This window comes from Andrographis paniculata, unplaced genomic scaffold (genome assembly GCF_009805555.1).
Source record: "Andrographis paniculata isolate CXL003 unplaced genomic scaffold, ASM980555v1 Contig56END, whole genome shotgun sequence".
Lineage (NCBI taxonomy): Eukaryota > Viridiplantae > Streptophyta > Magnoliopsida > Lamiales > Acanthaceae > Andrographis > Andrographis paniculata.
The window spans coordinates 3,427,742-3,439,705 of NW_026137591.1; the positions used below are offsets into that span (position 1 = coordinate 3,427,742).

The window sequence follows — 11,964 nt, forward strand, 5'->3', positions numbered from 1 at the left end:
CGTAACAGCCTTTGATCAACAAAAAGGAAGATAATTCATTCTTGCACCATATATATGAAATTTCAAGTTGGTTAAACCAACTTTTGTAGCTAAATAAGCTGCCATGTGTCCAAAATAAATTCCAAGCCCCTAATGTAACAATAAGTGATTCTCCTTCCGTGAGAAATATATGCAATAGTTGACACTACCAAAAACATGATATTCACCATGGGTTCAGGTTCGTAACAATAACATCATAACAAATGGTTGTTTTAGTTACGATATAATACGTAACAAAATCTTTTCACCCCCGGTCAACGTTTCAGGTTCACTAATTACGCAATTTTTTCCGTAACAATTTCAAAGATGGTAAACTTTGATAAAAATAACATTAGTTACGATACTTTTCGTAACTGCTTCCATTTAATTTTTTTGAATTTAATCGAATAAGTAAATAATAAATAAAATTTAAAAGAATACAAATTAAAAAAACTAGTAAAAGTGCTATCACACTTTCACCAAAAAAAAAAAAAAAAGGACTTACATTTTTCATAACAGTTATAAGGTCCAACACATTCCAACTTAGGGCACATCATTTCCCCCTCTCCCAATCGATTGATGGTGGGATCAAGCATCTACTTTGGCACCGGCGTCCAGGTAAGGATTTTAAGTTTTCCCCAGTAGGATTTGGTGTCGATCCACGATTTTTCATCTCATTGTCTGAACGAAGAAATCGATTTGGGCAATATTAGTATTCAACTTCTTCCTCAGGGAGCATCCGCATTGGTGAGTACCTTTGGGTATGGTACGATTGTTTCTTCATTGTTAGAGTTTCTGTATAGGGCAAGCTATTGAGCTTGATTTCATAATTTCGCTTGGGTAAACATCGTTCCTTCGTGATATCTTGTGAAACTCTCATATTTCAAAACTTCTTAGGGTGATTTGAACAATCTTTAATTACTACGAGTTTTCATATCTGAAATCTATATGATGGGCTACCCTTTGATTTGCAATTTTTCTTTTTTTTTTTTTTTTTTAATTCTAAACTTTAGTTGAGATTATCACTAAAATTATTCTTCCTATTAGTTTCATCAATTTTTCTTATATAAGAATAGTAGACGACACTAGACTATGAGATGAAGAAAATATATGCAATATTTCTCTTTACATAGGTTATTCTATATTTGGGTAAGTATGACATATAGTATAAGAATGATTGACTTATTGGCGTTGATTTGAGAGATGCTCAATTGGGAAATAGGTAGCATACTAATTTGATGTGGAGATTCATAACTAAGCCATGCGATTCAAGTTCGTAGAAGTGAAAATCTAATTTCAGATATCCGTGTTTGGCTTTTCTTGGTAGTCGTCGGAGGACGATTTTGGCTTGTTGCTTGTTTGATTAATCAAATTTCAGAAATTTGTGTTTGGCTTTTCTTGATAATTTTAGTTTTAATGTTTACAGGATATACAAAAATTTATAATAATAATAATAATATGCAATAGCAGGGTACAAACATATATTAGAAAAAAAAAATTAAACAATGGAATTCAACAATCGACAAAACCTTCTTTTTGTGAATTAATTAAGAGTATGAATGCAACCTGCACCTGGTCTTTACTTGTTTGTATGGAGGAGGGTGTTTTGTGTGTATGTGTGTATTTTCAAGGATTCAAGAAACACAATTCAAATACGTAATTGTTTGTGTGTATTAGTTACATTGTTGTTGTTTCAAATATTACTTGTTCTTTTACATTTATTAAAAAAAAAAAGAAAGAAAAAGGTATATATTAGACATGACACATTCACACACTTGACATTATTATTCGACTATTTGGAATTGTGTGTTTTGTTATATATACCAAAATGAATGCAAAACAGACACCTTTGTTGGTAGATTAACTTTTTAAGAAATCTGAAAATTACTGCTTTATTCCAGCCTATGGCTCAAATCTTATCTCAATCCCCCATTTCTCCTCCATCCCAATACATACATATATATATATATTAATATCATATCTTCCCTTCCCAATCTTCCCTCATCAATGTTATTCATAATCTAATCCCCTAATTATTTCATCATCAATGCTTATTGATTCCTTAGACTTATTTAAGCCCTTAAATCTCTCTAAGGTAATAAAGAAAGCAATTAAGGTTTTAGGATTATTCAGCTCCTAAATTAAGTTCGTTGGCATCGGCGGTACACTAGCAAACAACAGGATTCTCCTCCTTGCAGACCTTTTTACTTCTTGTTATCTATCATTTGTACATAAAATATTTTGTCCGTACTATAGTTGCTATAGTAGATTGAGATGGACAAATCTGCAGACATTTTGAAATAAAGTCCCGGTTCGAATTACAATACTCCATGGATAACTCCTATCCCTTGTCTATCATTTATTCTCTTGGTGTTAATATATTTATATTATTTTAATTAATTATAGCTAACCGAGGAATTTTTAGATGCCCATGCTTATATTAGAAGAAAAAGAAAAGTTAACAGAAGAAGAAAAGAACAATTATTCATAGTTCGCAAATAATTGTTGCAAAATATGATAATTGTTCTTTTCATCAATTAAATGCATTTTGTAGGAAACTTTGACATTACTAACAATAGAAGAAAATGAAGAGAATTGGTTCTTTGTATTCTCCCTAAATGTATAAGTGATGGTCTTTGTATATGGCCAGATTAACTCATACTACTCTTCTTTGTATACATAATTATCATACTAATTCTGATAGACCTGCATAATATTAGTATATATATATATATATCTAATTCAATCCCATAAAGAGACAGTGCAGATTGTGAATTTTTTGCAGCAACCATGGTAGAAGAAACTCAATGTAACTATTTTATGTTTCTGTCCAAGAGGTGAGATCTTCTTTACTTAATCAAACCTAACTCAACTGATCTTTTTTTTTTGATTTTTCTACTAAAAAATTCAAGAATCGTTAATAGAGACTCAAGATTCATTAATAATCCCTGCCTGAAGATTAAATAGTATGTATTGACTATATATTTGATTAATTTGCTTCTTAGATAAGAATATTTCTTTGAAGATCTTAGTTTTAATTTGGTTTATTGTATTCTTCATAAATGTGTGAGTAAAATTTTGTGTATACTGTGTATTTTAAGGATATACATACATGTGCTATTGTTATTTGTATGTTATTATAAGCCTGAATTGGTGGACAATACCAATAATGTAATTGATGGTTAATGCATATTTGTAATCGTATGAATTTATTACTTATTGAAATTATTTTTATAATGTTGTACATGATCTGCTGATTTGCTTAGGTTTTATTAGTGGATGACTGGTTTATAGTTCGATTTGCAATCACATAGGGAATTAGAATGTAGTGTGTTTTGGTGCCTAATTCGTGGGTCGAATACCATGTATTGCAGTACATGTCCGAATGTACATACTCGAGGTGTATAAGTTGTGAAGTTTACACTTCAAATGTGTTATGGCATTTTATGTATACAGTTTGAATGTGTGTTGATATATATGGTGAACTACATACTCACAAATTGCACTTTTGAATGTTGTAGGTGACACATTTTCCCTTGTCAAGGTCTTCATGACATTCGCCTCAGTCCCAGACACACCCCTTATTTTTCCGACCATTTTCTGGGGCAACTACCATTTGCGATGTTTTCGGTGAAGATCATATTGAATGGAACTACAAGGACGTACAGATCTACTTTCATACCTTTAATGTATTGACTTCCAACTTAATATAAGTCAAACTGAACCTCTTTTTGTTGGCAATTTCAGCTCATACACCACCCTTGAAGCATATCAACCGATTCCTTAACATTCTGCTCCCGTTTGCCTTATGGATTACATGACGTATATGTGTTTGTATGGTAGGTTGTTATGGCTATGTGAGCTATCTATGTTTTGCTCCCATTTGCCTTATGGTCCGTATTTTTTTTATTAGGTGAGTTATGTCTAAAGTTCTTCATTGTCTTCAAGCTACCTATGTGAAACCCTTACGCTGTTTGAGTTTATTGGGTCTGCGCATATTCAGTTTGACATACGTGATAGTTAGAATACTATGTATACATAGGCTGTTAATGTAGGTCCAGTGGCTATATTGGTATTATGCCAATTCTGTGCTGATCTTATATTTTTTATCGTTCACATGATATTGTTTATGGCTATGCTCCTATTACACTATTTAGGTGCACATTGCAGTGCCAAAACTGATAAATGTTGGCCTTATTATTGAGTATCTTGTAGTTCCGAGCTGCCTACAACAACTACTTATGTGATGAGGATCACTAACATATAATTTGATTTATTAGTCGACAGTACTCTCAACTTGAACTCATCAGCGGGTGTTAGCTCATATTTAATGCATAAATGGTAATTAATCTCCATGGGACATGATAATACGACACATACATGGAGTAGTCCCATTTGGGGGTAACCATATGGATTTATTACTTATTGGAATAATTATTTTAATGTTGTACATAATCTGCTGCTTTACTTAGGTTTTATTAGTGGATGAGTTGTTTACAGTTCGAGTTGCAATCGCACATGAAATTAGAAAGTAGTGTTTTTTGGTGCCTAATTCATTGGGTTGAATACCATGTATTGTAGTACATGTCTGAATGTACATACTCATGCTGTATGAGTTGGGAATTTTACACTTCAAATGTGTTATGACATGTTATATATACAGTTTGATTGTGTATTGATATATACGGTGAACTACATACTCAACAATTGTACTTGTGAATGGTATAGGTGACACATTTTTCCTTGTCAAGGTCTTCGTTACATTCGCCTCAGTCCCGGACACACCACTTATTTTTCCGACAACTGCTGGGGCGACTACCATTTGCGACGTTGTCGGTGAAGATCCTATTGATTGGAACTACAAGGATGTTCGGATATACTTTCATACCTATTATTGAATTCCAAAACTTAAAAGAAATATTACATAAACTAAACCTCATTCTGTTGGTAATTGTAGCTCATGCGCCACCCCTGAAGCATATCAACCGATTCCTTAATGTTTTTCCTCCGTTTGCCTTATGGATTGGATGTTGAAGATGTGTTTGGATGGTAGGTTGTTACGGCTATGTGAAATACCTATGGAATAGATGCATAGACATTTGGAGTTATCTTTTGTGTGGTGAGAATTGTGCTATAGATTGATGGATTTCCCCACTTGCTTATTACTAGGTTGGATGTTTAAAATGCTTGCGTTTTGTGGAACATAATTTCGTAGTGGAGTTGTTGCTAGGCTTGTTTGATGGGTCACTTTATTTTGTTGTTTGGTGGTGGACATCGACTAGTAAATATTGTTATTTTAATATCCTATGTTGCGATTACCTTATAGTATTTGTTGTTTGCAATTATGGCCAATCGTTATATTTATAGCATGGTTGTATACAAAATTTCCTTTGGTGTAAGAAAGATCACAACAGGTTAATTTGTTACGCCCAATTTCAATTGTCCACAACTACTATTTTTTATGAGACGCTATTTTTTCGTAACAAAAGGAAGAAATGACGCAACAAAATGTTGTTTTGGATGTTTGTTGTTATGACCGGTTCTGTGACTATAAGAATGGATAGTTTTGTTAAGGGTTCAATGACATAACAAAAAAATAAAATGACGTAACAAAAAATGAAATGATGTAACAAAAAGTGGTTTTTGGACGTAACAAATATGAAGGGATAATTTTGTTACGGCCGGTTTTGTGACCATAAGAAAATGTATTGTTTATTACGGCTTAAATGACGTAACAAAAAATTGTAACAAAAAGCGTACTCTGACAAGCGGTCATAGTAAATTTTTTGGTAATGTGAAGAACTTTTGTAACAAATATCGTGACTAAAAGTCCTGGCACACGTGTGGGAAGCTCGACTTTTTATTACGAGAGAATATTTGTAACAAATATAATAACAAAAACTTTGCCATAAGGAACGTTGACCGAGAGTAGTAGGTACGAAAATGTGCGTGGAAAAAAATATTCGTTACGCGTGTAGAAAATACGCAAATTACACAAAAATTGGCTTTTTGTTACGAATTTCCGGCCGTACTAGAACACTGTTTTTTTGGTAGCATGAGATGATAGTAAGGAGGCCTTCACACAACACACAACCACAATTCACATATTAAAGCACATGCATGAAACATATGTAGAATTTTTTGAAATAATGTAACAACAACCACACCATGACTAAGCATCCATATCGAGATAAAGGCCTTGGAAAACCCTGCATCATCATGTTGAAAAGAAGAAAAGGCCATATTAGATCTTCCAATCAACTAACTAAATCAATTCACTTGTACACACTACAGAACATCATGAATGATCTTACTGTCAATTTTAAATTAAGAATGCCCATCAGTTGATGAGTCATTCCTAATCCATGTGGATGAGTCAGATAGCTATGGGAAAGAAACAAAGTACTTGTTCTGTTACCACTATCTTTTTTACCAGATTGTGATACCAAGCCAAGTCCTACGAAGAGGACCGCACAAATAACATAATATATCGGAATACAATTAGAGAAATAAAAAATGGAATTTGAGCTCTTTCCTTGTCTCTGACAGAAAACGGAAAGGAATATTAGCATAATCAAACAACTAGCTGATGTGGCCCAATATTTGCAGTTTGAGACATTCAAGCTTTGCAGAAGGAAAAATTAAAATCATATCAAAACATATAAAATATTAGAACATAAAAAAATATGCAATGCATTAATTTAGATGTTACATGAGCTTAACAAAAATTGAACATACAACACCAATAGAATGCTCTTGAACATACAACACCGATAAAATGCTCTCTAACTGTTGCAATAAATCAACTATTTATCATAAGCGGTCATAGTAAATTTTTTGGTAATGTGAAGAACTTTTGTAACAAATATCGTGACTAAAAGTCCTGGCACACGTGTGGGAAGCTCGACTTTTTATTACGAGAGAATATTTGTAACAAATATAATAACAAAAACTTTGCCATAAGGAACGTTGACCGAGAGTAGTAGGTACAAAAATGTGCGTGGAAAAAAATATTCGTTACGCGTGTAGAAAATACGCAAATTACACAAAAATTGGCTTTTTGTTACGAATTTCCGGCCGTACTAGAACACTGTTTTTTTGGTAGCATGAGATGATAGTAAGGAGGCCTTCACACAACACACAAAACCACAATTCACACATTGAAGCACATGCATGAAACATATGTAGAATTTTTTGAAATAATGTAACAACAACCACACCATGACTAAGCATCCATATCGAGATAAAGGCCTTGGAAAACCCTGCATCATCATGTTGAAAAGAAGAAAAGGCCATATTAGATCTTCCAATCAACTAACTAAATCAATTCACTTGTACACACTACAGAACATCATGAATGATCTTACTGTCAAATTTAAATTAAGAATGCCCATCAGTTGATGAGTCATTCCTAATCCATGTGGATGAGTCAGATAGCTATGGAAAAGAAACAAAGTACTTGTTCTGTTACCACTATCTTTTTTACCAGATTGTGATACCAAGCCAAGTCCTACGAAGAGGATCGCACAAATAACATAATATATCGGAATACAATTAGAGAAATAAAAAATGGAATTTGAGCTCTTTCCTTGTCTCTGACAGAAAACGGAAAGGAATATTAGCATAATCAAACAACTAGCTGATGTGGCCCAATATTTGCAGTTTGAGACATTCAAGCTTTGCAGAAGGAAAAATTAAAATCATATCAAAACATATAAAATATTAGAACATAAAAAAATATGCAATGCATTAATTTAGATGTTACATGAGCTTAACAAAAATTGAACATACAACACCAATAGAATGCTCTTGAACATACAACACCGATAAAATGCTCTCTAACTGTTGCAATAAATCAACTATTTATCATAAAACAACATCATGAAATAATAAATGGGATAACATAAGGAAGCCTAGCATTTTAAAGGGACAATTAGAATTAACAAGCTCATTTGCTAATTTTGTTCAGGATATACTTTTTCATATCTCCTATTCCAGAATTGTGGAAAAGGTTAAAATACTGTGTAAACAATGACTGTACCAACTTTCTTTATGCAAATAAGCCATATGCTTTTATATTGGTAAATTCATAGAGGATTCAAGTTTTTGCTCAATCTTCCAAACATTTTGAAGAGAAAACAACATGATCAAGTAAGATTTTCCTTCCCAAACTACTCGAGTACATTTCATAACACTGTACACCCATGAACATATCTATATTTCCTCTTAATGGCATGATAGAAAGAGTGTTGAACTATGCATAAGAAGCACGGTAAGGAACAAATCATTAAAATCAGGATATGTTTCCTCTATAATATATAAATAAATGATATTAATTATATAGCACTTTATGAGATTATACTTTGTGCTCAGGAGTGATAATTACAGTGCTTTTCGTGTATATTAAATAGTGCTTTAAGGGAATACAGTTCGTGCTTTTGTTTATTGACTGCGTTTTCTCTTTATTATAATGTACTTTATGGGATTTATATTTTGTGCTCTATAGTTCTTATTACAGTGTTATTCGTACTTGTTACATGGTGTTTTAAGGTAATATAAATAGCAATTTTGTTTCTTAACTGTTTTTCCTTTTAATTGTATAACACTTTATGAGATTATACTTTGTGCTCTAGAGCTAAAATTAGAATGCTTTTTTTTGTGTATGTTAGATAGTGATTTAAGGGAATACAATTAGTACTTTTGTTTCTTGACTGCCTTTTCTTTTTATTATATTGTACTTTATGGGATTTATTTTCTGTGCTCTATAGTTCTTATTATAGTGTTTTTCGTATTTGTTACATTGTGTTTTAAAGTAATATGAATAGCGCTTTTTTCTTAATTGTTTTTCCTTTTACTTGTATAGAACTTTATTAGATTATACTTTGTTCTCCAGATTTATAATTACAGTGCTTTTCGTGTATATTAAATAGTGCTTTAAGGGAATACAGTTAGTGCTTTTGTTTCTTGACTGCCTTTTCCATTTATTTTATTGTACTTTATGGGATTTATACACTGTGCTCTATAATTCTTATTACAGTGCTTTTCGTATTTGTTACATAGTGTATGAAGGTAATATAAATAGCATTTTTGTTTCTTAATTGTTTTTCCTTTTTATTATATAGCATTTTTTGAGATTATACTTTCTGCTTTAGAGTTATAATTACAGTGCTTTTTGTGTATGTTTAATAGTGTTTTAAGGGATTACAGTTAGTGCTTTTGTTTCTTAACTGCCTTTTCGTTTTATTTTATTGTACTTTATGGAATTTATACTCTTTGCTCTATAGTTCTTATTATAATGATTTTCGTTTTTGTTACATTGTGTCTTAAAGTAAAATAAATAGCGCTTTTGATTCTTAACTGTTTTTCCTTTTAATTATATTGCACTTTATGAGATTATACTCTGTGCTCTAGAGCTAAAATTATAGCGCTTTCGTGTATGTTAAATACTGCTTTAAGGGAATACAGTTAGTGCTTTTGTTTCTTGACTGCTATTTATATTGTACTTTTGGTAATATATATAGCGCTTTTGTTTCTTAGCTGTTTTTCCTTTTAATTATATTGCACTTTATGGGATTATACTTTTTGCTCTAGAGTTATAATTACAGTACTTTTCGTGTATCTTAAATAGTGTTTTAAGGGAATACAATTAGTACTTTTATTTCTTGACTGCCATTTCTTTTTTATTATATTGTACTTTAGAGGGTTTATACTCTGTGCTCTATAGTTCTTATTACAAAGCAATACGTATTTGTTACATAGTGTTTTTAAGGTAATATAAGTAGCGCTTTTGTTTCTTAGTTGTTTTTTCTTTTAATTATATAGCACTTTATAAGATTATACTTTATCCTCTGGAGTTATAATTACTGAGCTTTTCGTGTATATTAAATAGTGCTTTAAGGGAATACAGTTAGTGCTTTTGTTTTTTGACTGCCTTTTCTTTTTATTATATTGTACTTTATGGGGTTTATACTCTGTGCTCTGTAATTCTTATTACAGTGCTTTTCGTATTTGTTACATAGTGTTTTCAGTTAATATAAATAGCGTTTTTGTTTCTTAATTTTTTTTTTCTTTTTATTATATAGCATTTTATGAGATTATACTTTGTGCTTTAGAGTTTTAATTACAGTACTTTTCATGTATGTTAAATAGTGCTTTAAGGGATTACAGTTAGTGCTTTCGTTTCTTGACTGCCTTTTCTTTTTATTAAATTGTACTTTATGGGATTTATACTCTGTGCTCTATAGTTCTTAGTACAGTGCTTTTCGTATTTGTTACATTGTGTTTTGAAGTAATATAAATGGCGCTTTTGATTCTTAATTGTTTTTCCTTTTTATTGTATTGAGCTTTATGAGATTTTACTTTTTGCTCTAGAGTTATAATTACTGTGCTTTTCGTGTATGTTAAATAGTGCTTTAAGAGAATACAGTTAGTGCTTTTATTTCTTGAATGCCTTTTCTTTTTATTATATTGTACTTTATAGGGTTTACACTCTGTGCTCTATAGTTCTTATTATAGTGCATTTCGTATTTGTTACATAATGTTTTTAGGTAATATAAATAGCGCTTTTGTTTCTTAACTGTTTTTCCTTTTAATTATATAGCACTTTATGAGATTATACTTTGTGCTCAGGTGTTATAATTACAGTGCTTTTCGTGTATATTAAATAGTGCTTTAAGGGAATATAGTTCGTGTTTTTGTTTCTTGACTGCCTTTTCTTTTTATTATATTGTACTTTCTGAGATTTATATTTTGTGCTCTATAGTTCTTATTACAGTGCTATTCGTATTTGTTACATAGTGTTTTAGGGTAATATAAATAGAGCTTTTGTTTCTTAACTGTTTTTCCTTTTAATTGTATAGCACTTTATGAGGTTATACTTTGTGCTCTAGAGTTATAATTACAGTGCTTTTCGTGTATGTTAAATAGTGCTTTAAGATTATACAATTAGTGTTTTTGTTTCTTGACTTGCTTTTCTTTTTAGGCAAAATAGCAAAAAAAAACCCCTGTGGTTTCCCGAATTTGCTGAAGACCTCTTGCGGTTGTAAAACTCCAAAAAATCTACTTGTGGTTTCCAAAATGTTGCAAAAAATGCCCCCTTCGTTAGGATTTAAAGAAGGTTGTATATCACGAGCGTGGAATGCAATTTTTGGTCCATAAATTGATATATTTATGTCTAAAATTACTAAAATATCCTAACCTCTTCTTCCTCATTCTTCTTCTTCATTCTTCTTCTGCATACTTTTATAATTTAATCTCAATTCAATTTTTTTCATTTTGAATCTGTTAAACACAACCAAATTTGAAATCGATCTCAAATTTATAATACAATTAATCGACCGGACATAGAGATGGAGACAAACCCAAAAATTCAAGAAATCAATCTAAGAGGAAAGAAAGAATCTGGTTGCAGTGGCGTAAGGAAGAGTTGAGGAAGAAAGAAGAATTGTGGAGGAAAAATAAAGAAAAAAGAAAATTGGGGAAAAAGAGAAAGAGAAATAAAAAAAAAAATTGGGAAAAAAAACACCTATTGTCCAGCCCCTTCTTCCTCTTCTTCTTCTTCTTCTTCCCATTCTCTTTCTCTTCTTCCTTCCTTCTTCCCTGCTCCAGCCGCTTCTACCTGTCGTCGTCTTTCTCCTCTTATTCTCTAATTCTTCATTCTTCAAAGAAGAATTGGAAATAAAGAAGAAGGAAAAAATTTGGGGGAAAAAGAAGAAAAGAAAGAACTGGGATTGCTACGGTGTGAAAAATAATTGGGAAATAAAAAGAAAAATTGAGGAAAAAGGATTAAAGAAAGAGCTGCGCGTGTGAAGAATTTGGGGGAAGAAGAAAAAGATGGAAGAAAATAGTTAGGGAGAAGAAACAAGAAGAAAGAATAAAAGAGAAGAGAGAGAAACAAATTAAAAATATATAAATAAGGGTATAACTGTCAAATTTGATAAACTTTAA

General features: G+C 31.5%; 1 long non-coding RNA gene across 1 annotated transcript; it reads left to right on the top strand.

Moving 5' to 3' along the window:
* The first annotated feature begins 586 nt into the window (after nt 1–586).
* Nucleotides 587–3,985, top strand: LOC127256723 (uncharacterized). The gene is made up of 3 exons (XR_007839893.1): nt 587–765; nt 3,540–3,680; nt 3,766–3,985. It is a non-coding gene; the product is annotated as an uncharacterized LOC127256723 (long non-coding RNA).
* The last annotated feature ends 7,979 nt before the right edge of the window (nt 3,986–11,964 follow it).